We start from the raw sequence: 27,454 nt of genomic DNA, 5'->3' as shown, positions 1-27,454 counted from the left end.
TGGTGTTGCAAATCGACATTTGTCTAGCATGGAGACTGGCTTCAGACATTTCGTGAATCTGTAAATCAGACCCGTGATGTACTTTTGGTTCGGCATTTTAGAAATGGAAGAGCCTTGGTAAAATATTTAAATTTTGAAGTGATTTAATTGCACTTTTAATTTGTCTGCAGATTTTCATCATTGTTTCTGTCTTGCCAATAAATGAAGCTGCGAATAATTGGAAATTTGATATTTAGAAAGGGGTTTTTAAAAAACACAGACCTCTCCCTGCCCCCTTAAATCTGCTGCAAAAATTTGCATAAATATAAATGGGTTTGCATTCTTTCGGCTGCTAAGGCCGACAAAGGATCCGGGAGGGCAAGCACTACCAAGAGAAAGCCTTTTTTTTTTTTTTTTCCTTTTTCTTTTTAAGCTAGGCCATCCTTCCTAGAGACATGAAAAACTAAATGAGACCTGGTACATTTTAAACATCAGGTCGGGGGCGAGTGAACACCAGGAGGTTTGGGTTTGTAGATTCCCCTGCTTGAAACCCTCCCGAGCAATGTGTGGATCCCCCCTCTCCTCTGCGCGCGCTCGTTTGCACTTGGGTCTGTGTGTGTGTTCGCAAATGGGCAGCCAGATGCGCTGTTATTTTGATCATGGTTTGAACCAAATGTTAGAACTATCTTGTAAACATGGTGTTTTAAAGATATAAACAGCTATTCACCCTGATGAGGAATTATTTCTTTATCAGTTTCTCTTGGGAGACTGGCCTTCTCCATTTCTCACGATTACAGTTTTTGTTGAATTTTATACTGACGAGCTGGGGCTCCTCAGCACAAATTCAGCATCTGTGTGTGCGGTTGCCTGTTTTGGCCGTGTTTCCATGGTGAAGTGGTCAGCGAGGGTCATACAGATAAGTAGCTGTCTGTGTACGCACATATGTTAGTTACCCCTTGAACCTGTGCGGTGCCCTGAAGTTAAATTCCATTACTCCTAATGCAGGATTCTAGAAAGCCTGGGAGCTGGGAGGGAAGAAAGCTGAAAACTTGCTTTCTCAGAGCCACCTCCCCCTATCATTGTGAGAGTGTGATGTAATGCTTCTCAGTCTGGTGGGCTGAAAGGATCGTAGTTTGTGATGTGGCGGGTAAATTGCCCCCACCCCTGAGTAAATTACCCCACCCCCCTCGGCACATCTCTGGCTCTGAGAGGCCTTGTTTTCTTTTCTTTTTTCCCCTAATTTGTACCTCCTGATTTACGCCTGGGCATATTGGCACGAGAAAGAGACTGTTCTGAATCTGTTACAAAGTATAGTTTAGAAAAGCATTTAAAATATGCAAATGGCTTGAATTGTCATATCCCCATCATTAAATATGTAGACTTGGATTAAAGCTAATTAAGCATAAATGGAATAATTTTGATTAGAAGGGAGCATTGTTTTTTGTTGTTTCCTTTTTAATTAATCTAATTATAAGATGCGTGCTGGACCTGAAAGTGTTAAAAAAAAATGGAGAAAAATGCTGGACCATTTTGAAAATTTGACAGTCTGGAAGAGGGTGTGTAGTGCTTTCAAAAGCTTTATTCACTGTTAAAATGGATTGGCCTCTTGTGCTGAAAATGGCCTGTTTCTTTGGGCCAATTGTGTGTAGATGAAGGGACTTTCACGCTAATTTAACAAAAAGACTCCATTTGAATACATAAAGATAATTAAAGTGCTCTATCTCTAAAGAGCAAGTATTTTATTATTTTTGTAAAATTAATGTTATTTTATTAGTAATGGAAATATGAGAAGTGATGGTTTAAATTCAGTGTAAATTTTTCGATAAGTTCAGCTTTTGTGTCAGGATTGGAACATTTGAGAGGTAGTCTGGAACGAATGTCTCTAAAATTGTTTTACAGCTTGAATTTAAAGGAAAAAACATAGAAATTGCCACAGTGAGAGGGAGCGTTGCTTTGTGGTGGACCTAAGGAAAACTACAGCTCTGATTTTGCTGCCTTTTTTTTTCCCCCTTGAAAATGAAAGTGCTTATTTGGGGCTTTACTTGTTAGGTGATTCATTTTACATCCATTTCCTAAGTTGGCCTTACAGAAGAGTGAGGAAAACCTAGGCTTTCCTTGTCTTGCCTTTAGCTGTTTTTGTTTGTTTGTTGGTTGGTCGGTTTTGTTTTTGTTTTTTTGTGGACCGTGTCAACATGTGAATAGCAGGTTAATTCAGTTTTCAGAGCAGAGGAACCAGACGCAGGATGCCTACTTTCTAAGGAAAGGAGAATAATATAAGAGAATGCCATCTAATTCTTCGAAATGTTTTTATAAATATTCTTTTCTCCTAGACAGGTTAAAAAGTGAGATAAATAAGACCAGTTTTCACGTATGTAAGTGTTATGGCTCTAGTGAATTTCAGAAGCTCAGCTGCCATTTTGGATCTAAGTTCCTGCAGAGCCAATCCTTATGGCACACCAAAACTATGGTAATCGGAAGCAAATAAAAACGAGTAATAAATCAAGTGTGCAGTTGGATAGTATCTATTTGTGCCTTTCGTTGAAGTTTTCTTTCTGCCGGTAGTGTGAAATGAAGCTTTAAAAACTTCAGAGATGTGGATGACGTTATGAAGAGCAAAACCCAGGGATGTTAGAAATGGCATGGTGTGGTTTTTAAAAACGAGATGGCGTATGCAGTGGAAGTTTCTTTCTGGAGAAAATGAATATAGTCCTTAGTGAAGATCTCCCTTCCCCCATCCAGATCTCCTTATGCTGGGTCTGTTTGTGATGTTATAGTAATGTCATTATTCACAATGCTACTCTGTCTCAGAAAGAAAGGTCACAGATTATTAAGATTTTCCTGAAAATCACAAAAATTGGTAGCGTACGTCTATCAGAAGTGGCATCTCATTTTAAAACTGTCTTCCCATCCTTCCATCTGGGTGCCAGAGAGAGAGCATCGGCAACTTCGATACGTGGTGCAAACTCAATTCTGTTGTTCAGCTTTGAATGGCTATTTGTTATTCTCTGTCGCCACTAAGACAACCCTTTAAAAATAAACTCCTTAAAATTGAAGCGGAGACTCCTAAGCTTTTCTAGCTCTTCAGCTCTACAAGAGACACTGAAAGAGTGACATGTGATGATGAGACCTTCAAGTTCTGCAGAGCGGGCTGAGCAGATAACGGTAGTAAGGGGTGGGTCTCACCCTATCCAACAGCCCCATGACCGAAAAGTTTTGAAGAAATTTATTTCTATAACTCGGTGTAATCATTGACCTTCTGTAGTTTAAACTGGACAAGGCCCTGAGGCAACACAGAAGAATGTGCTTCGACCCAGCCCTCAAGGAGTACCAGTGCAGTGAGGGAGAAACCCAGGTCGAGTTGGTCACGACGTGGTACTCTGTGTGCACGAGAGTTAGAACAGGCACCTGGTACAGAAGCATCCTGAGTGTCTGCATTAGGAGAGCCCTTACTTAAAGAAGCCAAATAATGACCCCTTACTAATTTTTAGTCATCATTTGGATATTAGATTTTCTTTAAGTGGAACTTGTGATTTAAAGATGGGGGTCTCTGGCCATTGGCCAGGGAAGGGGCCAGCATATGCTAATTGTTTCCTAGTACAGTATTGTTTCTGGATTTACACTAATCCGACTTCCCTCACCTGCTTCTTGCGATTAAGACTGGTGGTGGAGTGGGGTGGGCTGAATTGAAATCACTTGGCCCAAAAAGGGATTTAACCCATGACAGTGACATTTTAACACGTTCTCCTTTCTTCCTGTATGCATTCAGCAATCATTTAGTATGCCCCGGTATGTGTCAGGAGCTGTTGTAGGTGCTAGGGGATCCAGGAATTAATTTGATTGGCCTATCGCTCTAAACAGCCATTTGGTTCATGTGGAAATATTTGCCATCTGGTGACTATCTAACCTATCACTTTGGTTTATGACTAGGATTAACGCTGTAGTTCCTTTCACTTGATGGTCACTTTGCTAATAATCAGAGAATGAATGGTAATTTTTGCTTCTAGTAGTTCTAGAGACTTCCATTTTATTGTTTGACAAGATAATCACTTTATCCATTTTCTTTAGCCCTACAAAAGTATGTGCTCAAAATTATTTTTTAAGTTATCTCTGAGACCCTCAAAACCTAAGCCGCCTCCCTAGTTACTGTATGATATGGCCTCACTTTTGCTTTTTAATACCCCTTTATTGTAGCACCATCCGAAATTACGTTATTTGTGTATGGTGTATCAGTCCCCACTAAACCGTAACCTTTCATGAAAGCAGACTTTGTTTTTCTCATTGTTCAACCCCCAGCATGTAAAACAGGGCTTAGCAGCAGTGAGTGCTCAGTAAAAATGTATTTGAGTTGGACCCGAGTGATAAAATCACCAGGACCAGCAATGTGACCATAAGTCCCTATTTCTTCATCAGTGAAATGGGGCTAATACGTTGTTTGTGCAGCAGAAAGGAAACGCTGTACGGAAGGGCCAGCACCTCGTCTTGTTGCTCAGTGAGTGTTTCCTTCCTTTGCTCTCTCTCCCTTTGTTAAAGAAACCAGAAGGGCTTTCATGGTCCCACAGACACCTCGGCCTTTCTCGTGGCTCCCAGGACGGTGAAGCATGGGCGCTGACCGCGCCACGCCTCAGCCTGGACCAGGACGGGAGCGTTCTGAGCCTTTCTTTTTATTAAAGTCCCTGCATTCCTATGGTCTGAGGTTGTCTCTTACGCTCTCCAGTTTCCTTCAGGCTCTGCCTTTGTGATGTATCCACATTTGCTTGGCTGCTTTTCATACATTCTGTGTTTTGCATCAGAAGGTTCAAACAGTTTCAAATGAATTGGTCTTAGAGTTTACAAGGCAAAGGAGAACATAAAATACAGTGTTTTTTCTTTCATTTTTAGTTATTCTGAGCCTACACGTGTAAATTCTATTTATTTAACCAAACCATTAATAGCTTTGCCTCAAAAGACAAATAAAATAAAAATTTTGGTCAGTTGCTCACTTTATACAATATTGTTGAATTATAGATAATACAGAAATGACTTTCATTTATTAACCTTGGAATCTGTTTTTTCTAGAAAAACAGAAAGTTATTATGTATTTACTCATTTAGCAAATAATTTTTGAGTACCTATTACATGCCAAATACTGGGATAAGGGCTAACATAGCAGCAGCATGAAGCTTTTCTCCAGGTACCATTGCTGAAGATAGAATGTAAATGCAGGGATGATTGATGGGAGGTCAGATGTGCAAGAGAGCTGGGCTGCCTGCTGAGTAGTTTGGATTGCCATGGTAGATAGTGAGGACCTGTTCAAGGTTTGGCCAGTGCTCAGGGTCTTGAGTGATGATTATAAAGGAGGAATACCCAACCCCAAATAATGGGACCAGCTTGTGCAAGGGCAAGAGAGGTCGTGGTAATATTAGGAGAACTGCACATAGAGTACTTGGACATGATTGGAGTACGATGTATATAAGGGAAGAGATGATCTGTGAAATAAGTGAAGCTGAAAAGGTAAACACTGGCCAGATGCAGAGGAGTCTATAAGCCATGTTTTGAAGTCTTTATTTGAGAACAATTGAAGAGTTTTCAGTAGGAGTTTCACCTGTTCAGATTGGATTTTTAAAAGATGACTCTAATTGGCACTATAGAAAATGGCTGGATGGTTGAGTATAAGATCAGATGGTGTTGCATTAAGCCCAGGTAATGGTGGCCTGGACTGACAGCAGCGTCGGAAACAAGCAAGTAAGTCCAGAGACAGTTAAGTAGAAGATCTCACAAGACTTGATCTTTTAGTGGGAGAGGTGAGGGTTGTGGAAATTAAAGATGACACTGGCTCTGGCCTAAGCTGCTGATGGGATGGTGGCACCATTCACTGAGTTCGGGTCCATTTAGACAAGAGACATGTGGAGTTGAGATAGTTAAGTTTTGGAGTTAGTGAATTTTGGGACATCTAAAGAAAGTCTGGAGTAATTAGATATCTGGATGGAGATAAAGATTTGAGAATCATTAGCAGTCCCAAGTTTACCAAGATTTTCCCTTTTAAGTTGATTTCTTTGGCAAAATGTCCAAAGATGTCTATGTGCAGTGCAAGGTGCTATTGGACGCTGTTAAGGGGACACTATTTTATAAAAAAAGATAAAGCCGTACACACTCCCATCACCACAGTGGTTGCCATGAAGAAATACCTAAGGAGTCTGAGGGAGGAGAGAGACTAATTTTAGCTGGTTCATCAGAGGAGGCTTTATGAGGACCTCGTATTTGAACTGTGCCTTTAAGATTGGGCAGAATTCTGAAGAGTAGACCTAGAGGGCAGGACTCTCTAGCTGGAGGATTAGTCGTGCTCAGAGATGATTGATGAGAGGTTGGATGTGTGCAAGAGAGCCAGGATGCCTGCTGAGTTGTTTGGACTGCCATGGTGGGTGGTGGGGACCTGTTAAAAGTCTGACAGCAGCGTGATCAGACTGGTATTTTGAGAATACTAATATGGCAGTGGGCAAGAGGAGGACTGGGGGGCGGGGGAGGGCTGGGGGAGGGGAATTTAGAGTCAGGCAGGCCAGTTAGGAGGCTGTGGCAAAACACACTATTATGAAATGGCTGGCTGTAAGATTGGCAGTGGGCTAGGAGAGGGACCAGGGACTCCAGGTTTGCAAGGTGAATGATGGGAATCTTCAACAGAAATGAAGATGAGGAATTTCAGGTCAGACATACTGAGTGCAAGAAGTTGGTGGGACTTCCAGATGGCACTGTTTTGTAGGCAGCTGGCACTGTGGAGCTGAAGCTTGAGAAAGAGGTCAGAAGTGGAGATAAAGAATTGGAAGTCATCCATGTAGAAGTGATAGTTGAAGCTGAGAGAGTGGATGAGGTCACCATGGAAGTGTAAAGAATGGAAAAGAACTGAGAATAAGGCCTTGGGGACAGGAAGAAAAAGAGGACCTGGAAAAGGATTAAAAGAAAGGTGGTTGTGTAGGACAGTCAGGAAGTTACTGAAGGTGGAGAAAGGACTTCTCAATCTCAGATGTGGTCAGCAGGTTTTGCTGCTGCACAGGAAGAACAGTATTTGATTATGGCAGCGTTCCCGAACCTGATGTTGGGAGGTGTTCCAGCGGGAAGGTTGGGAATCATTAGGTTACACCAGCACCATCCAGTAGAAATAGAATGTGAGCCACATGTGTTATTTTACATTTATCAGGAGTCACATTAAAGAAGTAAAAAGAAAACAGGTGAATTTAATTTTAATAATACATATGTTTTATTTAACCCAGTATGCGTAAAATATCAATTCAACATGTGGTCACAATTTTAAAATATTAATGAGATATTTGACATTCTTTTTTTCATACCAGGTCTTTGAAATCTGGTGTGTATTTTATACTTACAACGCATTTCAGCTTGAACATGAAATTTTCATTGGAAATGCTTGATCCGTATTTAGAGCTCATGAAAGTTACAGTTGAAAAAGTATACTCATATATCAAAGTTTTTCCAAACATACAAAAGTTTTCTAGTACTGGAAATAAGTATCGATTTTAAAATTTAAGCTAAACTAAAATAGAATTGAAACATCAGTTTCTCGGTCACACTAGCTTCCTTACAAGTGCACACTAGCCATGTGTGGCTACCATATTGGACAGTTCAGGGTTACGCAAGGGACAATAGGTTGCCTTACAGCTAATGTGCACTTTGAAAGTAGCCAGAGCAGCACAAAGCATTCTTAACATCACAGGACGTTTCTCACAGGATTGGTATTTCTTGAAACACCTGTGTATGTTTAGAATTGGGAAGGTCAAATCCTAATTTTATGTATAAGAAGATGAACTCTTTATGAAAGTGCACAGATTCCAAAATTTAAAACAAGAATCAGACTTTTTTAGGAGTCTAAGGTCAGCAGGGTGGTACATTGATAGAAATTCTTAAAACATACCACTTAGTGTCATAATTCAGGAATGCTAGGTGTGGAGGCTTAACATTTAAAGACAGATTTGGTTGCAGAGGTGAGAACACCCTTGGCCCCCTTTGGACCTTTTTGAACATAGAGTCAGTGAGATGGTGCTCCAGGTGGGAAGATAGGAGGTTAGGATTCGAATGTTCTTGGAAGTTTTCAGCTGGCAGGCCAAGTCTTCCCACTCTTACATCTCCACCCCTGCTACTAAGCCAAAGGGCTAGTTATTTTGAGCTTGTATCTCACCTTTTTTTGGAGAGATGCAGGCTGCTTGGCCTTAGACTGCTACACGCATTTTATATTTCTTGCCATCCTGGGCCAGTATAATATTTACTAAACATAGGAGGTTTATTAAAAGCAGGTTCACAGGGTTTTATTTAATCATCTCATTAGTTTAGACTGCTTGGTAATTACTAATTAGACCTTCCAAGTACAGGCATACCTCATTTTATTGTGCGTAACTTTATCGAGCCTCACAGATGTTGCATTTTTTAGATTGTAGGCAAGACCTTCCACCAGCGAAAAGATTACGACTCGCTTTATTGTGAGACTCACTTTATTGGGGTGGTCTGGAACCGAACTCCAATATCTCTGAGGTATACCTGTAATAAAGCTAGAAATGACCTTGAATTGTGCTTGAAACCGACCCTTGTTCGCACTGGAGAGTAGGGGTTGGTTTTGGTCTCTGCACATTTTCATTTTAGCCAACACAGAGGAGCTTATTTTCCTATGAAGTGCCCTGTATGAGTTTGAGGAGTCAGCTATTCTGTGAATTCCTGGGGGCGGGGGGATGGTTTGTTTGTTTGTTTTGTTTCAATCAATATGAAAATTGCTTACATTTTTGTTCTCCTTTAGAAGTACATTTTGGTTACCAATTTATGCCTTTGTAAAAACCAGACTGAATGGTAGTGCTCGCTTGTAAGTAACGCCCTTCAATGCTTCCATAAGGCCGGAGACCTAGCAGAAGGCTCCTCGCTCCTCTCCCAGGAGCTCAGAGCAGTGAGTCTTGGCCCTCTCAGTGCCATTGTTTCTGTTACCCCTGGGCTTACGGAATATAATTGTTGTTCTTTTTATGCCAAGAAGTTCCTATTTATAAGCTGAAGTTAGAGAGAATTAGGTAGAACAGTGTCTTCTAAACTTTTTGATTGGATCTACAGTAAGAAATACAATTTGCATTGAGACCCTGTACATATATGAATGAATACACTGAAGCAAAAGTATTTATTTTCTGATACTATGTGTAGTATATTCTTAATGTATTGGACTCAAGTCCATTTTATAAAACAAAAACAAAAAAAGCTGATTATCTCAGCCTACTAAATTGGCCTAATGATCCACTAAGGGCTATTTCACTGAGGTTTGAAGGAGTTTAGGGGACCACTCATGAGTCGCCATATCCCAAGATATGATTCCCAATTTTGCTAGTCTTGAAAACCAAATTTATCAGTCTACTCAGTTATCATACCAACCAAATTTATAAGCAGTTTAACAAATATTAATTTGTTACTTCATGTGGGAGATATTTTTGATGATCAGAATGTCTTCCCTGCCTAAAACATTCCATGCCAATCAAAAGGAGATGACCTTCTGGACTGAGGAATGGAGAGAGATATATGTTTTTCCCTCCAGATTTTGAAGAAACAAGTAGAAATCACTCTTTAACCAGATTATGTGTTCTCTCTCAGAAAAGCCCCGCAGAAAATACTGCCGTGGTCTTGTGGAGGAGGAGGGCGCTTCCCCACCCCTTCTCCAGGTTTTGTGTAGTTGTGTCTCCACTATTAACACATTGTTTTCAGATACGCTTACTACATGGTTGAGATTTTCCCACCGTTTGTCTGGGTACTAATTGGTTTGCTTGCGAAAAAAAGGTTCTTTTCCATATTAAGCTGAAATAAACTGATCTTTGCTTACTGTAGGACTTACAGCCTTTAAAATGCTAACATACATTGAGAAGCTTAAGCGATGTGTATATATAAAATCTTAATGTACCAAGGTTTTTTCTTTTCTTTTTTTGGCATAACTTGAGAAAATGCCCGGTTAGCTTTCCATTTTAGTTATTCCTTTCTAAAACTACATCCTAGTCAAGCAGGCTGGATTTGGCTGTTTCCCAGGTCTCTTCAGACGCTTTAACATGGCGTTTCCCAGACTTAGGTTTCAGGGAACCCGTAACATTGCAAAACCAATATTAGGATCCAACATGAGTTAACAGTTTTAAATTTGCCAGGTAGAGGCTTTTTTAAAAAAACCCACCATTTATTATAATCATTTCAAAGAAAAAATATTTTCAAACACACACAAAATGGACAGCCTTGGACTAAGAGACACCTCATTAAATTAAGTATAGGGTGGTGAAAACCATTCCATCAGGGCTATAGATCAGCAAAGATGCTGAAGTTCAGCTTTTGGGTGGCACTTCCTACTTACAGACTGTCTCTTAGCCTGTATTACAATTGACTGTGCTTGCTGGTTTTTATTAGTCTCGCTCATAGGAATAAACCTTCCTTCATTCTTATTTACTGACTACAGTGATAATGGCTTCAGTGACTCATACTTTAAAAAAAATTGCTTTGTTCCCTCTGCATATACTGTAAACAGATAACCAGTCAACTTTAATGTTAAAAAAAAAGCCAACTCCGTTATGTGCTGAGCAGTTGTAGAATCTAGCAAAGTTTATCTGATTTAATGAGGTATATAGTCATGGTGATTATGTAAAAGTGGCAAGTAGGTCACAGAACTAAATCATATTATTTACGGTTTTGCCAGCTTGTTGGCTCTTTATGAGTTATGAATAATCGCCATGGCAGATGTTCTGTCGTATTACGTACATAATTTTAATGTCTGCCACCCCACTCTTATATTTTAAGTGACAAAGATCTTAAATCTGGCAGCCCTACATCAAATGTCCTCTCTCTGCCTATCCTCATCAAGAGAAAGAGTCCCTTAGATCCACTTTAATCCTTTAATCAAGGGGAGCATGGCGGGCAGCCCACTAGCCTGCCCCCACTGCGATAGTGCTATCAGCTGGTTGTGGGAGTGGCGGGCCCAGCAGGGGCTTGGCCTCTTCATCTTGAAGAGTCCTGGGGCAGAGAGAGTTAGAGGCCGCAGGTAGCAATGTAGGGTGTTTGGTGGCAGCAACATGCTGGGTAGACTTGAGTTTGTGCAGGATATGTTCTAGGTCCTGTGTAAGAGAAGAATTTGTTTATTACATCAGTGTTTATATATCAGGCAATACGTAGTGCTGGGAATACAAAGATCTGACTTTTATCTTTGGAAGTCACCAAGCAATGTAAACAGTCAATGAGGTTGCCCGTAATAAAGAGAAGTATGATGTCAAGGGATCCCAGAGGGTGGAGAGAGAGGCCTAGGGCACCGGTGAAGTCTCCTCTAAAGAGGAAATATTTAAGCAGAGTCTCAGTGGGTACTTAGGAGTTGCTCGGTGAAGGGAGTGGTGAGTAAATCAGGGGTGGTCTGGTGTAGTGCTTCAGAACCAAGATTCTGAAGTCAAGACAATTGTGTGTGTGGTTAGATCAGCCAGTATTGGGCAAGTAATGTCTGTGTGCCTCAGCTCCTTCACTGGTAAATGCGGAATAATCATAGTACCAAGCTCAAAGAATAGTCATGAGGATTAAGTGAAAATTTATTTAAAGTGTTTACCATATTGTTTGAAATCCATGTAAGCTGCTGTTTTCGTCATTTCTATTATTAGCATTTCAGGCAGAGGAAATGGCGTAAACAAAGGTGAGGAGTTCGGGAGTAGGAGAGTCTGGGAAATGGTGACGTTAGTGGGACACAAGCGTAGGCTCTCTGGAAGAGAGTGGATGGGTTGGTTGGGTTTGTATTCCAAGAAGTTTGGATTTTATCTTGTAGAAAGCAGCTTAAAAAAATCACTGGCTTGAATTGATCTCCATGTTGAGGGTCTTGATGGGGAGGGAGAGAGATTAGGGGTAGACAGTCAAAGCAGAACAGTGATTGGTGAACATAAATTACATCAGCAACAGTAAAGGTGGAAAAGCCAGATTTTTAGAGACTTCTGGAGTGAAATCCATTGGTTCCGATGAGAAAGAGGGAGGAATTGTGATAGCCCCAGGCTGGATGAATGGGTGATTCTGTGAGTTGGGGTGAGTGTCCAGCGGGTGGAGCAGGGGTTTTGAGTCTGTAGTAGGGTGAGGATGGAGGCTGAGTGGCTGTGGTTTTGCTTTAGAATGTATTAGATGTTTGCTGGACATTCAGATCAACTTGGCAAGTGGAAATAAGGGTCTACAGCTCAAAAGAGGTTTCAGGGACATTGGTTTTTATGTAGAGATGGTCTTCCAGGCCAAGGGAATGACAGTGCATCCTCAGAGGAATGGAATGAAACAGGAAAAAGGGTGGTGCAAGAGAAACCCAGGCAAGAAGGAGTTTAGGGAAGTGCGAAGGGTAGTCATCAGGGCCGGTGCCCCAAGGGGTCAGCTGAGATAAGCCCTGAATGTGGGCAGTTAGGTTGGGCCTCGACGAGCTCACTGCATGGTCTGTCCACAGGTTTCCATTGAGGCCCAGCAGCTCCAGCGCATTGTTGTTCATCCTGCTCGTTCCTATCTGTCACATTGGAAAGAATCCCCTTGGGTTCTTGGGTCTCTCTTTCTCACTACAATGAGTAGCTCTAGGACAATAACTACTTGTGCTCACCTCTGTAACCCCAGTACCTGACATACGCACAAGTGAGTGGTCAGCGAGTATCTGTTGAATGAATAAATGAATCAAGATGACTTGAATTAACGAAAATCTTTGAGTGCCATATGTGTCCCAGGAGCTATGCTAGTCTCTAGGAATAAAGCTGTCAGCAAAATAGATAAAAATCCTACCCCTTGTGGGGCTTACATTCTATAAAGCATGAATCAGAAGGCCAAAGGGAAGGAGCAGGTAGCGAGGCAACGACCAGAGTGCAAGGATAAGCGCTGTATCCTCAGCATCCGTGAGCGGAGCCTGGCACCCAGTAAGCACTGAGAGTCAGTTGACTTGAACATGGAAGAGAGAGTACGAGAAGAGAACCAAGGTGAGGGAAGAGATTTTCTACATAGATGACAGGTTTGCCTTGGAGAGGGAAGAGCAAATTTCAAGATGTTGGGAAGGATATTTGAAGGAGTTCCCACTGGGAGACATTCACCTCTAAATGGGAGGCACTCTTCTCTGTAAAATAGGAGATGAAGTCTGAGAGGAAAAGAAAGAAAACATTTAGGATAGCCCTCCCTCCTCCACCCTCAAAGAAATTAAATTAAGAAAAATTAAAAAAATAAGAAACCCTAAAAAAGAACATCTACCAGCTCTAAGAGCTTAACTGAGAGGAAATCTTTTATTTGTAACTGCAGTGCTCTATGACTGTGCAGCTTTAATCTTCGTAATAAAGACCATGAGCTAACTAACTGCAAGGAGGTTAAGTATCTTGCCTGAGGTTACACAGATAGGAAGTGACCAGACAGCCTTGACTTGAGTGCTGTACTCCACTGCTTTAGGAAGAAACCAGACAGAAAGCTTCTCCCAGGCCAGCTAGGTTCACAGTAGTTTCCTGAAGTTGCTGGGCCTCCCTTCCTTTGGAGAAATACTTGGGGTAGCATGGAAGGGAGCTGTGGACTGTCCCCTTCCCTTTTAAAATCAGTATTGATATTTTAGGCAACAGTGGACTTTGTAGAACTCTCAGTTTTTCCCACCTCCCTTGCTCATACTTGAATGTCCTTTAGAAACAAAGAATATTTCACAATTAGAGAAAACTTTAAATGCAAATCAATCTGAATTCTCTGAGCTGCAGCACCTTCTCTGATCACCTGTCCTCTTTCCCCCATTAAACAAAGAAGAGCCAGCGCAGCTGGCCCATCTATCATCTGAGGGATGGAGATACTGAAGAAAAGCATGGCTCATGTGTGGTACCTAACAAGAGGACTCTGTCTGCTTTGCCTGTTGCAGAAATACTGATAGTATCTGCGGTGGTTCAGGGTTGGTGGTGGTTACAGTTCCTAGTTTGGCAAACAGGAATGTGTTCTCTTCCTGGGGAGAGTCCCTTTGTGTCTTAGGTTACAGAGGCTCTTCTGGAGAACTAGTTGGATTTCTATTAGGTGAGGAATTCAGTCCCTGGCCCTGTGCCCTCCACCTGTGTCTGAGGCTTCTGACATATCACTCAAGGTCTAGCCCTTTGCAAAGGGGAGACCCTGACCTTTCCTTAGAGCCTATTTAGAGGCACAAGAGGCTTTGCAAATGAAACATGTAGGCAACTTTACCCAAATAAAGAATTACTTAGAGAGACAACAATGTATATTCATGGTACCTCAGCATCTTATTTGCATTCTTCTAACATCTGGCTTTGCTGCTGAGACAGTTTGGAAGGAATGCCACCGTGTCTTCCATCTCTTTAATGTAAACAAATTTTCATGATTTGGAAAGAAACAACACACCAAAACCACATAATTTTACATGCCAAAAAGCCTAGATATTTCAGATACTGAAAATACAGAGCAAATAGATCACTTGGTGTTATTTGCTGGCAGGTCTCGATTCACTCCTGATCCTCATGTGTTTAAATGTCTCACCTGTTGGAACCTTTGGTTCACTGTTAGGGACCAGCATTTATTTTGTTTTTAAACACTGCTAGGATGGCCCATAGTGTATCACATATTAACACCTTTGGTTTTTTTAAATTGCTTATCTCCAGTGGGTTTTTAGTAACATGATCTTCTTTTGTCAGATATTGAATGCTAATACTGAATCACTGGTACCTAATGGAACGGGTTAGGCAAAAATTAGCAGATAACTCACCACTGAGATAGTACCTTCAGTAACTCCAGTGCCCTCAGGCCGGGATTAACTAGGACTAGTTGGCACCTTTATCCAGAAGTCGGAATAGAAAATAGCCTTAGCTTCCCACTCCTCCCCCACCCCCCTGTCCTGATACCCTTCTCCTGGGGAAGGAGTAAGCTGGAACTTCTGAGTGGTGTGTTTTCACGTTCCCCTTGTGTTAGGGGCACTGTTAGCTCAGACATGGGTTAAGCTGCCGTGTTCTTCTGTGGCTTCTCTCTGAGGTTCTTTATGACCAAATTTTTAAAAAACTGTTCTGAATCATACTGAGGTTTTCCATAAGGCAGAGGTTGGGGGGAGGACATGAACTTGTATTCGTTTAAGTGCCTATTATATAGCAGGTACTTCCCACGACTTTGTTTAGTCTTCCCACAACCCGATGTGAAGAGTGGTTTGATCTTCATAGAAAGGTGGAGTTTCCAAAGCTTAGTAACTGAGCTGAGGCCACATAAACAAGGAAGTGGAGGAACGGGCTGCCGTAATTCTAGAATGCATTCTCTTCCCAAGCAAGCCTTCTTAACTGCGGTGCAGACTACCTTGTTAATTGACTGGGTGAATCTCTGTTTGTAAATTGGAGTGTCTTAAATTAAATATCAGCTCAAATGATGGGAACTGATGGCTTTATGGGGATCCTCAGTACCGCATTCATAATAAATAACAGGAGAAAGAAGCCGGTAGTGATGGTGTGCAGAGCAGGAGGTCGTTGGGGGCAGTCCTGGATGGCCGTTGAAAGGCATTTTTCTTTTTGAGCAGCTGATAGATTAATGGCAAAGAGAAATCATTGAATGATTAAAAACTTTATTTCAGATGATTAATTGAAAAGTCAGAATGGTTAATAAAGAGACATTTTTAAAAGGATCTTAACTATATTCGGCTTAAGTAGTAATTCTTACAGTATAATCAAATAGAGGGTTATCAAAGCCACAGTGAAGAAAATAGAAATTATTTGTAATTAGGCAATAATTAAAGGCAAGTACATGCCCAGTGATTTTAAAGTGCTTGAAAACAATCAGTTTTATTAAATAGGTTAAACATCTGGGTTACAAGCTTGTTTACCCTATTAATTTACTTAGCAAACCTGTTCTTCATAGATGATGCAAAAATGAACTTTAGCTGAGCTATTGCCAGTTCCAATTTAATGGATTTTCTTTTTTAAAAACATATATTTTTACATTTAATTTTTTTCAAGTATTCTTCTCTTTTTCTTCTCCTTTCTGAACAATTCCATCCTAAAGGCTGTTAGGTAGACAGAGAAGGTAGATGGCCTGGTTAGGCGTGTCAGGGCCCAAGCAGACTGAGCAGGCCTTCATGTGTAGGGTGGATCTGGTGTGGTTTATCGGAGCTGAAGAGAGGTGAGAAGGGTGCCCACATGGGGCTAGGGTGGCAGCAGGACTGAGAGGTTGGTTAAATGCAGGAGGATCGATCAAATAAGCATGTTAAGGATAAGGGGAGCGAGCAGCTCTCGCTGTTGGAGGAAGGGAGTTACATATACTGAAGGGGAGAAAACTGGGATGAATCCTGTGATGTTAGGTTGGAATCAGAAGTATTGGTATGAACTCACGGATTTTCATAAGCATTGACAAGCATAGAAATAATAGATAAAAATAGATGTGAAGTGCATGCACACACATGTACTTATACATACATATGTACAAACATATGTTTCTTAGCTCGGTCTTTAGAGAGGATGAGAGTGCCTAGGAGCAGCAATACTGCCGTAGCAACAAGTATATTGCGTGCCTAAATACTATTTTTTTAACTAAAAGGGAATCCCAGCTTCCTTTTTTCTTCTTCTTCTTCTTCTTTCTCTTTTTTTAACTGCCTACAGCACCCGGTACTCCTAGGTGGTCTCCCATCCAAGTACTAACCAGGCCTGACCCTGTTTAGCTTCCAACATCAGACGAGATCAGGCACATTCAGGGTGGCATGGCCGTAGACAAGAATCCCAGCTTCTTAGAGAAATGGTTGATTATAGGATTAGAGCAGAAAAGTTTAAGATGAACCTGAAATATCTTCTGCTAGAAAGCAAAGAAGTCTCAAAGAATAATGGAGACATGTCAAAAGGACACAGAAGCCAGATCAAAGGTGCTCCCACTGGCCAAATCTGAAATTATTCGATCACCAAAATTGAAGAAGTGATAGTCGTGGATTGTTAACCTGTTGACTAAAAGAGAAGACTAAGGGGTCCCACACAACATTACCCTATTTCGCAATAAAACATACATATGGACTTGTGAATAAATTCAGAGTTTGATGAATGGGTTATTTAAATTTAAAAGTACCTCCTCGCAAAATACCTATTGAATACAAAGGGAGAAAAGAGGAACTATATAGTGGAGAAGCTTGGCAGAAACCACCTTAACCAAGTGATCTGAGTGAACACCAGCAGTGGGACAAATTGAAATTGTGTCACCCGATAGGATGCAATGAGAGCACAGCATCGATTTGGAAATATTTGTGCCAAGGTGCATGACCTGTATCTAATCAGGAGGAAAGGAGACAAGCCCAATTTGAGGGACATTCTACAAATTAAATAGCCTGTGATCATCTTCAAAAGTTTCAAGGCCATGGAAGTCAAAGCAAGACTGAGGAACTGTTTCAAACCGAAGGAGGCTGAAGAGATATAGCAACTAAATGCCACACATGATTCTGACCTGGGGCCGTTTGCTTTAAAGACCACAGCTGGGACAAGTGTCAAAATTTGAATGGGGCCTGAGGATTAAATGGTATAAGTTTTAATTTTGTATAAGTTTTAATAATGTATAAGTTTTAATTTTTTAATTTTGTTAGTTGTACTGTAATTACAAGATTTTTTTAAATGTATACGTTAAAGTATTTGGTGTGATGATACATCAGATTGACGATTTACTCTCAATGATTCTGGGGAAAAAGAGTTCTTTGTACCATACCTGCAACGTTTCTGTAAGTTTGAGATTGTTTCAAAATTTTAAAGAGATTTTAAAAAGTAATATTCTCACCTAAAATTTAAATCATGAGAAGTGCATAAAATTTAAAAAGTGCCCCATTTCTTATTTTAACTCACTCTCTTCAGTCCTCCTTCCTGGAGATACCACTGTTAACAGCTAAGGCTTATTCTTCTAGACATTTCGTTTACGTATGTATAGTGTAGATTATGTTGCGTATTTAATGTGCTGGACCTACTGCGTTCCTAGGAATTACAGTGTTCAGCAATCCGAAGGCATGGTCCTTGTCCCCTGTAGTAGCCACGTGGCATTGTGTTTTTTTGGAGGTGCCAGTGAAATGTGGTGGTGGAAGCTTAAGCTCTAAATGCATATCTCAGCCCTACCTGCAATATGAAATCTTCTCAACTTCATTGTGCCTCAGTTCCCTTATCTGTAGACTGGAGATGTTACTAGTCCCCATCTAATAGGACTATTTGGAGAATTACATGAGGTGAGACTTGTGATACGTTGCTAATTACACTTGTGTGTGGCACATGGCAAGCATTCAGTAGATATTAGCTATCGTTGATAATACATTTAAGTTATTGTTTTTTGCTCTTATAAATAATCTTAAATTGGCCTTGTATACTTTTTTTGCATACTTATGCTTCCAAAACTTTTTAAAACATTTGGTTACCTTACTATCATGAAGTTTTTCATTTAGTGGATTTGTTAGCCTGTTAGAGTGATGTTGAAAATTAGATAGGGAATGGAGAGCATTTGTCCAAAATTTTTTTGCTACATACAGCTGGAACTGGAGTAATATGGAATATGAAATAATGGCTTAATTCTAGATTTATCTAAATTCAAGTGGTTTTCTGCTAACATTGTTGTATTTGTATGGAAATTTGCCCGTGTTCAAATAATACAATTTTAAAATAATTAGATGAGTTTTGCCCAAATTCGAAAATGTCATTTACGTAATGCTAATGGCTAGGAAATGTCCTGTTACTTTGTCCGAGGTTATAAGCCAAGAAAATACTGTATATGAGGTTTTGAAAACTTTGCCTGGTAGATTGTGAAAGTCAGAGAATTCCTATTTATTCTAGTTTAAAGTCGTTTAATTTGATGTTTATATTCTTGTATACCCTGCTTCAAACACTGCAATAGGCTTTTAAACCTCTGAATGGCTTTTATTTTGTTTGCCTGTGGCAGACCTATTTTGCAAATGACCAACTTTTGAGTTTTAACAAGAATATTTCTACTCGTTACCTTTCACATTCGAAAGAATCAAATGAATTCTTTTTAGGGTATTATAATTGCAAATAAATTGTGATTTTCCTGTACCAAGTAAAGGAATGTAAATAAACCATCACTACCTGTGAGTGTATCTATAAACTCATGTAGGATGTGGGAGGTGCTTGAAAACTGTGAACCAAAAGGGAGACTATCTTTCAAAAGGAGATGACTCATTTCTTAACGATTAATCCAATTTATGTGTTGCCGTGAGACAGCGAATGACTTGTTTCCCAGTTTGGAGATACATGGCACACCATGTTGGATAGTCACCCTCATAGCTTTGTGAAGACCAAAATGTTTCCCCCGTGTCACCGGCCAAGTTCTCGCAGATGCGTTGAAGGGGCCAGTGTGTAGCAAGCCTACTGGAACCAGGGATAGGAGGGGAGCGAGTGGAGGGAATCATTGCTCATGGGGGGAAACTCTGCTCTTCTTCTGAATGTCTGGACTGCTGTGTCGCAGACGTCACAGCCTGTCAACACAGCTTCCATCTGTCTTTCTTCTTGCCCAGGTTTGCACTAATGTTTTTATCTAACACACTTTCGAATCGAGTGAGGAGAACATCAGATTTATTGCCTTAGACTGTGATGAGGACAAGCAAGATCTATGTTGAATGGGCTTCATTCAGTTTTGCAAGTTGGCATTAGCTTAATAAGTTTCAAAAAAAATGCTGGCCACTGATTATTAGCCTGTGTTGTTGAGTGCAGTAGAGAGAACTAATCATTGATGTTCACAAAACCTTAACAAACTTAACGGATAGCTCAAAACAAAACACATTTTGGTCCTAAGCTATTGGTGCTTCCCAGCCAGGTGTCAGGACACGAGTACATCACAAAGACCTCACATGTCACAACATGCCAGGTTTTCCCTACCACCCTAGGTCCGGCTCACCTCTCCATCAGGATTGCTTCTGGCTGAATGAGCCACCTTCCTCTTTCCATCAGTCCATGTCCCACCATTTGCCCTTCCATAGCACAAGTCAGCTTCATGAGAATACTCTTTGCTTCTATTTTAATCTCTTCCAGGTATGTCATAAAAATATACAAATGTGCAGTGAAATAGAATTGGGAAGACAGCTCAATAAACTACTTAATGATTACTTCGATAAAGGCCACTTAGGGAAAATCTTTGTAGTTTCACTAAGTTCTATATTTAAGATGAAGTTTTGAGACCTGATATCTCCTTCCTTCCTTCTTTTCTTTCGCCTCAGCTTCAGTCATGAGAACATTCTCATGCGGTAAGGCCTTCAGTTTCTGCAATTTTATTTTATTTTGTTATTTTCTGCCAAGTGGCAGGTACAGCTGAGAAGTCACCTTCAGAAACCACTGAAAATTCTGGCCCCGTCTTCCTGTGGGTGCAGCGAACCAGGTTCCAGAGGGCTGTTAGCTGGAGGTTGGGAGGCTAGTGACTGGCTTCACCTTGGAGCTCTGTCTCGTCTCTTACTGCCTTTTATTATACGTCTCTCTCACTTTCTTTCCTTCCTCAGTTTTCCTTCTTGCCATCTTTTTACCCACATGGTATCACCTTCTTCAGCCTTCTACTTCTCCCCCCTTAATTAATGAAAGGGAGTTTGAAACAAAGGGAAAGAAGGGAAAAGAAGAAAAATTTTATAATACAAAGTTTAAAGCAAAATGTTTATCTCTGTGTCTTTGTATGTTGCCACATCTCTTTAAATTTTTAGAGGATATTAATATCGTCTTGTATTTCATAAGCTATCTGTACTCTGTGTAGACTCTGGGTTCTTTATTATTCAATTATAAGAGAAGGCAGGATGGGGGCAGGACCTTTTCATGTACTTGCAAATTTCTGTCAGTCCTGTGAAGCCGAAGAGTCTAGTATTTATTCGTGAGCAGCTAGGATGAAGTGGGCGTACAGGTTCAATTCTCCTCCTCCTGTGTGATGCTGTCGCCAGCGTCCAGGGCCAGTCTGTCCAGAATCTCCTATTGCCACTCTGCTTCCCAGGGACTAGCAGAGCCCAGGCTGTTGACCTGCCCTTCTGCTTCCTCTGTCCCACTATATTCAGAAGTGACTAGCTCGAGTAGATTTTATGTGTTACAAAGCAATTTGCAGAACTTGGGTTTTAATGCTTGCACCAGTCTTTGTAAGCATGATGTATCTGAAGGACAACGTGTAACTGACCCGAGGCTGTCTGGCTTCACTGAGGCTCTTCTGTGAGAATAATGGATTGGTAACTGCAGAGCTGCCTGCGGCTATGGAGAAGCTGTGCTATACTTATATCACCTGCTATTGTTCTCTCTCTGCTTCCACTGCTGCTGCTTTTTCTATTTTTAATAAGTTGCCAATTACTGGGTTTTTGTGGGGATACCAACAGTTCACAGAAATGGGCGCAGGAAAAATGTAGTTGCTGTCTAATCTTTATTTGCATTTATCCAGTGAAATTGATACTAAAAGATTCTCAGCAGTTGTTATTTTGAAAGTACTAATGCGTTTTTATCTTACTAAACAGCACTGTTCAGTTTTATCATTTTAAAAACTACATACAGGCACGTGGCAAAGGGCGCTTTGCCCAACATCAGTTTTGATGATGATATAATTTCAGGTCTATTCCTAGACTCAGCCCGCCATGCATGTGTGGAATCTATGATAGAACTAGCCTTACCAATCAATCAGTGGGGAGAGGTGACAAATGACATTGCAGATTAGTGGGGAGAAATGATGGACTTTTCAACAAATGGTGCTGGGGACTCCGTATGATTATGTTGTCTCCTAGGGCTGCCACAACAAAATACCACAAACTGGGTGACTAAAAACATCAGAAGTTTCTATTTTCACAGTTCTGGAGGCTAGTAATCCAAAATCGACGCGTTGGCATGGCCAGACTCTTTTTAGAAGGGACTAGAGAGGAGTCTGTCCTTGTCCCTGCCTAGCTTCCTGTGTTTGTTGGCAGCCCTTGGCGTTCCTCGGCTTACAGCCATATCACTTTAGTTTCTGCCTCTGACTTCACATGATTATTTTGCCTCTGTGTATATGGATCGAGTCAGACACCATATATAAAAATAATACCAAATGGAGTCAGTAAATATGAAAAGATTTAATACTTCTAGAAACAAATACTTCTAGAACTGTGGCCTTGGGAGAGGGATGTTTTAAACATGATGCAAAAATGCACAAATCATGAGTGAAATTGATACATTCATATTTATTATAATTAAGAACTTACATTCATCAAAAGATACTATAATGAAAGTGAAAGAAAAACTAGGAGAAAATATTTTCAGCATATTGTCAGCAGAGGGTTTGTATACGGAGTACATAAAGAACTACAAATCAATAAGAAAAAGACCTAGTAGAAAAAATAAATAAGTAGAGAAAATCCAAATGGCCAATAAATATAGTGAAAAAATATTCAATTTAATTAATAATCAAGGAAATGAACTTTAAAACAATGAGATATAATTTTGTGCTTATCAAATTAGCAAAAATTAAAAGATTTCATAATACCAGAGTTTAGTTGAAGATAACAGAATGAGAATTTTGATACTCTTCTGGTGGGAGGATGAATTGTAGTAATAGCCACTTTAGGAACAGTGTAACAATATCCAGTTTGGAAAATGACCCAGCAGGTTGAATGGGGGACACAAATCTACCCCACTGAAGAACTCTTGTGTATATGCTTATATCAGAGACATGTACTGGGATGTTGACAGCAACATTGCATGTAGTAGTACAAATTAGTAGGACATGGGAACCCCAGTGTCCATTGGAAAGAGAATGGATAAATACATTGTGGTATATTAACAATGGAACTCTACAGCATTTACACGAAAGAAATATAACACATCATAGCATAACAAATGAATTTTGGGAACGTAGTGTTGAGTAAGAAAAGCAAGTCACAGAAAAATATAATACAGTCGACCCTTGAACAACACAAATTTGAACTGCGCAGATCCATTGCACACTTTTTAGAATAAATACTGTAAATGTATTCTCTCTTCCTTATGATTTTCTTAATAACGTTTTCTTTTCTCTAGCTTACTTTATTGTAAGGAAACAGTATGTAATATATATATAACATACAAAATACGTATTAATTGACTTTATGTTATCAGTAATATGTTATCGGTAAGGCTTCCAGTTAACAGTTGGCTGTTAGTAGTTAAGTGTTTGGGGAGTCAAAAGTTAAACGTGGATTTTCGACTGTGCGTGTGGTCGGCACCCTTAACCCCCGTGTTGTTCAAGGGTCAACTGTAGTATGATTCCATTTATAAAATTCAAAATGTATAAAACAAAAAATAAATCGTTCAGGTTATAAAGCATCATGTGTTTCAAAGCAAGGGGATGATAAGTGTTCAGTTGAGGGATAGTATACTTATAGAGTAGGAAAAGATGGGGCCATAGAGGGGTACGAGGGGCTCTGGGTACCGGATGTTCTGTTCTTGAACTGAGTGGTGGGTACATGAGTTGTTTTTTTTTTTGTATGCACTAAATAATAATAAAAAACTTTTAAAAATTACCCCCAGAAGCATTATTGTTTTTGAGAGTGGAAGAATAACAGAAATGTCAAGTCTCCATCCAAAAAGTAATTCAAGCACTGAATACTTATTTTTACATGTGTTTTGAATTCTTTGTAAATGAGAGATGCTTGAAAAAGAGAGAAAAGAAAGGCAGGCCCAATGATCTTTGTTTGTCCCACGACTTTGGCATTGAGAAGGCTTCTGCTCCTGCAGAGTTGACATTGTGTTTTAGCTGCATGTGAAAGCATATTCACATTTTTAGTGAAGCAACAACATGCCCATCTCCTGTTCATTTTATTATGTCCTGGCATCTAAGTAATTGAGCCAGATGGAAAACGTTTCCCACACTAGGTTCTCTTTCCACTTGTCAGCTATTTAATTTTACTGTCCTCGTTCGCATGTTGATAAGACTTCAAAATGTGTTAGTTAACTCAGTCCACTTTATTCCAGTCGAAGAGGGTAGCAGCCTGTTCTTGGGGCAGCCTTCCTTTGGGACATTTACCTTCCCTCTAAGTTCTCCAGTACAGAAGCTTTTCGTGATAGTTTACACACCTTCTCCTTTCTATTTAAATCATATATTTAATAAGAGTAGGAACAGAGTAAATAAAACTACCTTTATTTCTTCCAGACTTTCTAGATGGAGTTATCTGGCTAGCAATTGAAAAAGCGTAAGCCTTTATCTCACCAAAACAATATGAAAAATTCACTGTTAAGCAAAATAAAAAGAATAAATTAGGAACATAGGCTAGGGAATCAGGCAAATCTAGGTTCAAGCCTCAACTATGCCACATATTTCTATGTGCAAAAAGTGTGTAAAGTCTCTGAACTTTCAAGATGGGGTGGTAATAGTTTCAACTTCGTAGTCTAAGGATTAGAGGACTAATCCGTGTAAAGCACGTGATTGTTACTATTGTTATTCTTGGACCTGCCCTAATTTTCATACTGTAAGCAGGGGCATTGGGTCCTTTGGCCGGATATCCCTCCCACCTCCCCATGGCCTCCCCATGTGCCCCTCAGGTTCCGCTGCATACTTCGTCTCTTCCTACAATTTAAGTAGTTGTGTGAGCATGGGCAAATCACATAAAATCTTTGAAATATTGAGGTTTCTGCAACTATAGAACAGATGTCAGTATGGATGTCACAGTTTTGCTACACTGATCAAACAGTCAAGTGGCATGGGACGGTGGACGAGAAAATGCTCTGCCCTCTGTGACACACCGTGGGAACACAGGTGTTCACTGATGACTGTTCTCCCTGACATCCAGCACACTCACACCACCCCCCTTGATGGGCAGGCTTGTTAATGTTTATTGAATGTACAGTTTGATCTTTATAAAATACCTTTGAAGGTACGTGGCTTGGATAGTTTGCTTAAATTTGGTAAGAGAGTTTGTGAATCAATTTTCACTTCCAGATTCATTGAGAACTATTATCACTTTGATCAGAATTATTTTCTGTAACATTTTTAATGCATTGCTTTCGGTGGTTAAAATGGGTGAGTCCAGAGTCTTAATACTTCCCAAGTATGGTATTTACTGCAGTGGAGACAGCATTAGTCTCAAAGGTGAGAATTGGAAACTGTTAACAAATTGTTGGTAACAAACATTCTTTGATACCCATCTTTCCTAGAACTTAAGGAAATTATGAAGACAATATAATCGTTTTATATATTGTGGTTTGCTAAGATTTATCCTAGATTTGTCCTTTGTCATCCTCTTCATGCTCCCTGGATAAAGGCATTACTCCCGGGTCTCAGCTTCCATCTCTGTGCACTCTAAGACTTCTGATTCTTGTTACCAGCTGGACTGTAATTCTTAACACAAGTTTGTTGTAGGTCTCTGAGTTGCAGGCAGTCTAAACCTGGCTCAAACCTTTAAATTCAAAAGAAGAACTTACTGGCCTCTGTCACTAGGAAGCCCAGGACTCCACCCTTCTCTATAGCACTGAGCTGTGCTTGCGTGTGCTTTGCTTGTCTGACAGGCTCTCCCTGCAGGGCGGCTGGCAGCCTGGCAGCCTAGCCTAACTTGTCCTTACAGCCTTCCATCTCAGAGAACAGGGGACTGTCCTCAGAAGAGGCCAGTCCCTCACCTACAGCAAAAACGTGTAGGGATAATCTGCATTTTATCAGTAAGGAAACAGGTTCTGAGAAGGGAACCCTGTGCCCAAGGTGTGTTGTGGGTAGAGCTGGGCGAATGATTTCAAAGCAAAACTTTCCCCCTTACTGTGTGCTGGGCCTGACTCATCTGTCCCTTCATCTTATCTCTTCACCTGCCACACAGCCTTCCCTCACTTAAAAGGTTAGCTTTCTGGAATGCAAATTTAATTCTTTAATTACTTTGCTTAGTAGATTACTTCAATGGTTCTTCACCAAGATAAAGTCCAAATTTAGCCTGAAAGGCAAAGCCCTTTGTACTACTGGCCTTTGCTTATCTTAGGCTTATCTCCTGTCATTTCCCTAGGTGTACTTAAGGCCCCAGCCACCCACTGCTTCAAAACATCATGCTTTTGCAGTTTCCCGGGTATAGTAGAGTGGTTCGAGATCACTGGGAAACAGACAGACCTTGAATCTTGGCACTACCACCTACTAGCCTCAGACCCTGCCTGGAATGCTCTGCCCACTCCGTCCCCCTAACTGAAGTCTCTTTAAGACTGTGAACTTGGCCTTTGTTGGAGGGGCCTTGTTGGCCTCTTAATGCCTCGACCCTCATAACTATTCTGTTCTTAGCCTCTGTACTTACTGAAGTTTGCATTCTTTATTACTATCCTCATTGCCAGCATTTGTTATTTTTAAAAAGCACACCTTTGGGAACAGATTAGGTTGGAGTTTTTATGGCCTCTGGGTATGGACCCAGGCCAAGATTGTGGTCTCTGCGTGCTGGGTTTCTACATGCTTCCAGCATGCATCAGCTTCCCTTGTAGCTGCGGCTTTGCTTTGCCCTGCCCTACACCATCTGGGTATTTCTTCTTTTTCAAATTATCTTAAGCAGTGTTGTCCAGTAGAACTTTCTATGATAGAAATAGTCTGTATCTGTGTTGTCCAACCTGATAGTCAGAAAACAGATTTGGCTATTAAACATTTGCAGTGTGGCTGGTGTAACTGAGGAACTAATTTTTAAACTTTACTTGATTTTAGTTAATTAATATTGCCACATGTGGCCACCATATTGAACAGTTCGGGTCTTAAATGTTAATAATAGCTTAATCCTTCCTATTAAGTAAGATGTTTTGTCTTCTCTAATTTGTGACTTCTGATATTCTCTCTCTCTTTTATGGAAAACTATTCTGTACTTAAATGCCTGCTGCATCTAGAGTAATTAACTTGTATTAAAACTGAATAAAGTACTTAATGCCACTGAACTGTACACTTAAAAACAGTTAAAATGGTGAATTTTATGCCATGTGTATTTTACCACGATAAATAATGAGAGAGTGCCTGCGTGGCGAAGGGTCATAAAACCTAAGGGGAAGGGCCATCAGGGAGGTTTTCGCTGAGGAGTCAGCACCCTGAGTCTAGAAGGTATGAACAGTGGTCCAGGGGAAAGAGATGACTAGTAGCCTCCTGACCAGGAAAGGCTGGAGAGCAAGCAGGTATTGGGCCACGAAGAGCCCCAGATGGCAGGCTAAGGAGATGAGGCTTGGTCCTGAAGGCTGTGGAGGGATTTTAAGCAAGCAAAGGACATGTTTGGATTTTATTTTTATAAAGATCACTCTGGCTGCTCTGTGGAAAATGTGTCAGAGGATGGCGAAACTGGATCATGGGAGACGTAATCAGGCTAATAGCAATCAGGATCAGAACAGCAGTTAACATTCAGTGTTGCGGTGATTCAGGAGCTGATGAGAGAGTGCAATGAAGGGGTTAGGAAAGATGTCATCTCTTATTTGAAAAGTAAGATTTTCTTATTTGGAAAGGTCTTCACCCATTTTGCAGTGTGTTACTGTATAGGAATAGCTAACCCAAAGCCAGCTGAGTTATCCTTGTCTTTAATCGCTCTTTAAATATGGAAAAAAGAACCCTCGCGTTCACATGACAAATAACGATAGAATATATAAGCTCTTTT

General features: G+C 40.5%; 1 protein-coding gene and 1 pseudogene across 4 annotated transcripts in view; one reads left to right on the top strand and one right to left on the bottom strand.

The window, feature by feature from the left end:
* Positions 1 to 27,454, top strand: part of TNRC6B (trinucleotide repeat containing 6B) — a 204,229-nt gene that overhangs the window by 95,334 nt on the left and 81,441 nt on the right. The window lies entirely within an intron of this gene.
* Positions 16,539 to 16,657, bottom strand: LOC112484276 (annotated as a pseudogene).

Source organism: Pteropus alecto, unplaced genomic scaffold, assembly GCF_000325575.1.
Source record: "Pteropus alecto unplaced genomic scaffold, ASM32557v1 scaffold157, whole genome shotgun sequence".
NCBI classification, from domain to species: Eukaryota; Metazoa; Chordata; class Mammalia; order Chiroptera; family Pteropodidae; genus Pteropus; species Pteropus alecto.
This window is presented reverse-complemented; position numbering and strand designations above follow the sequence as displayed.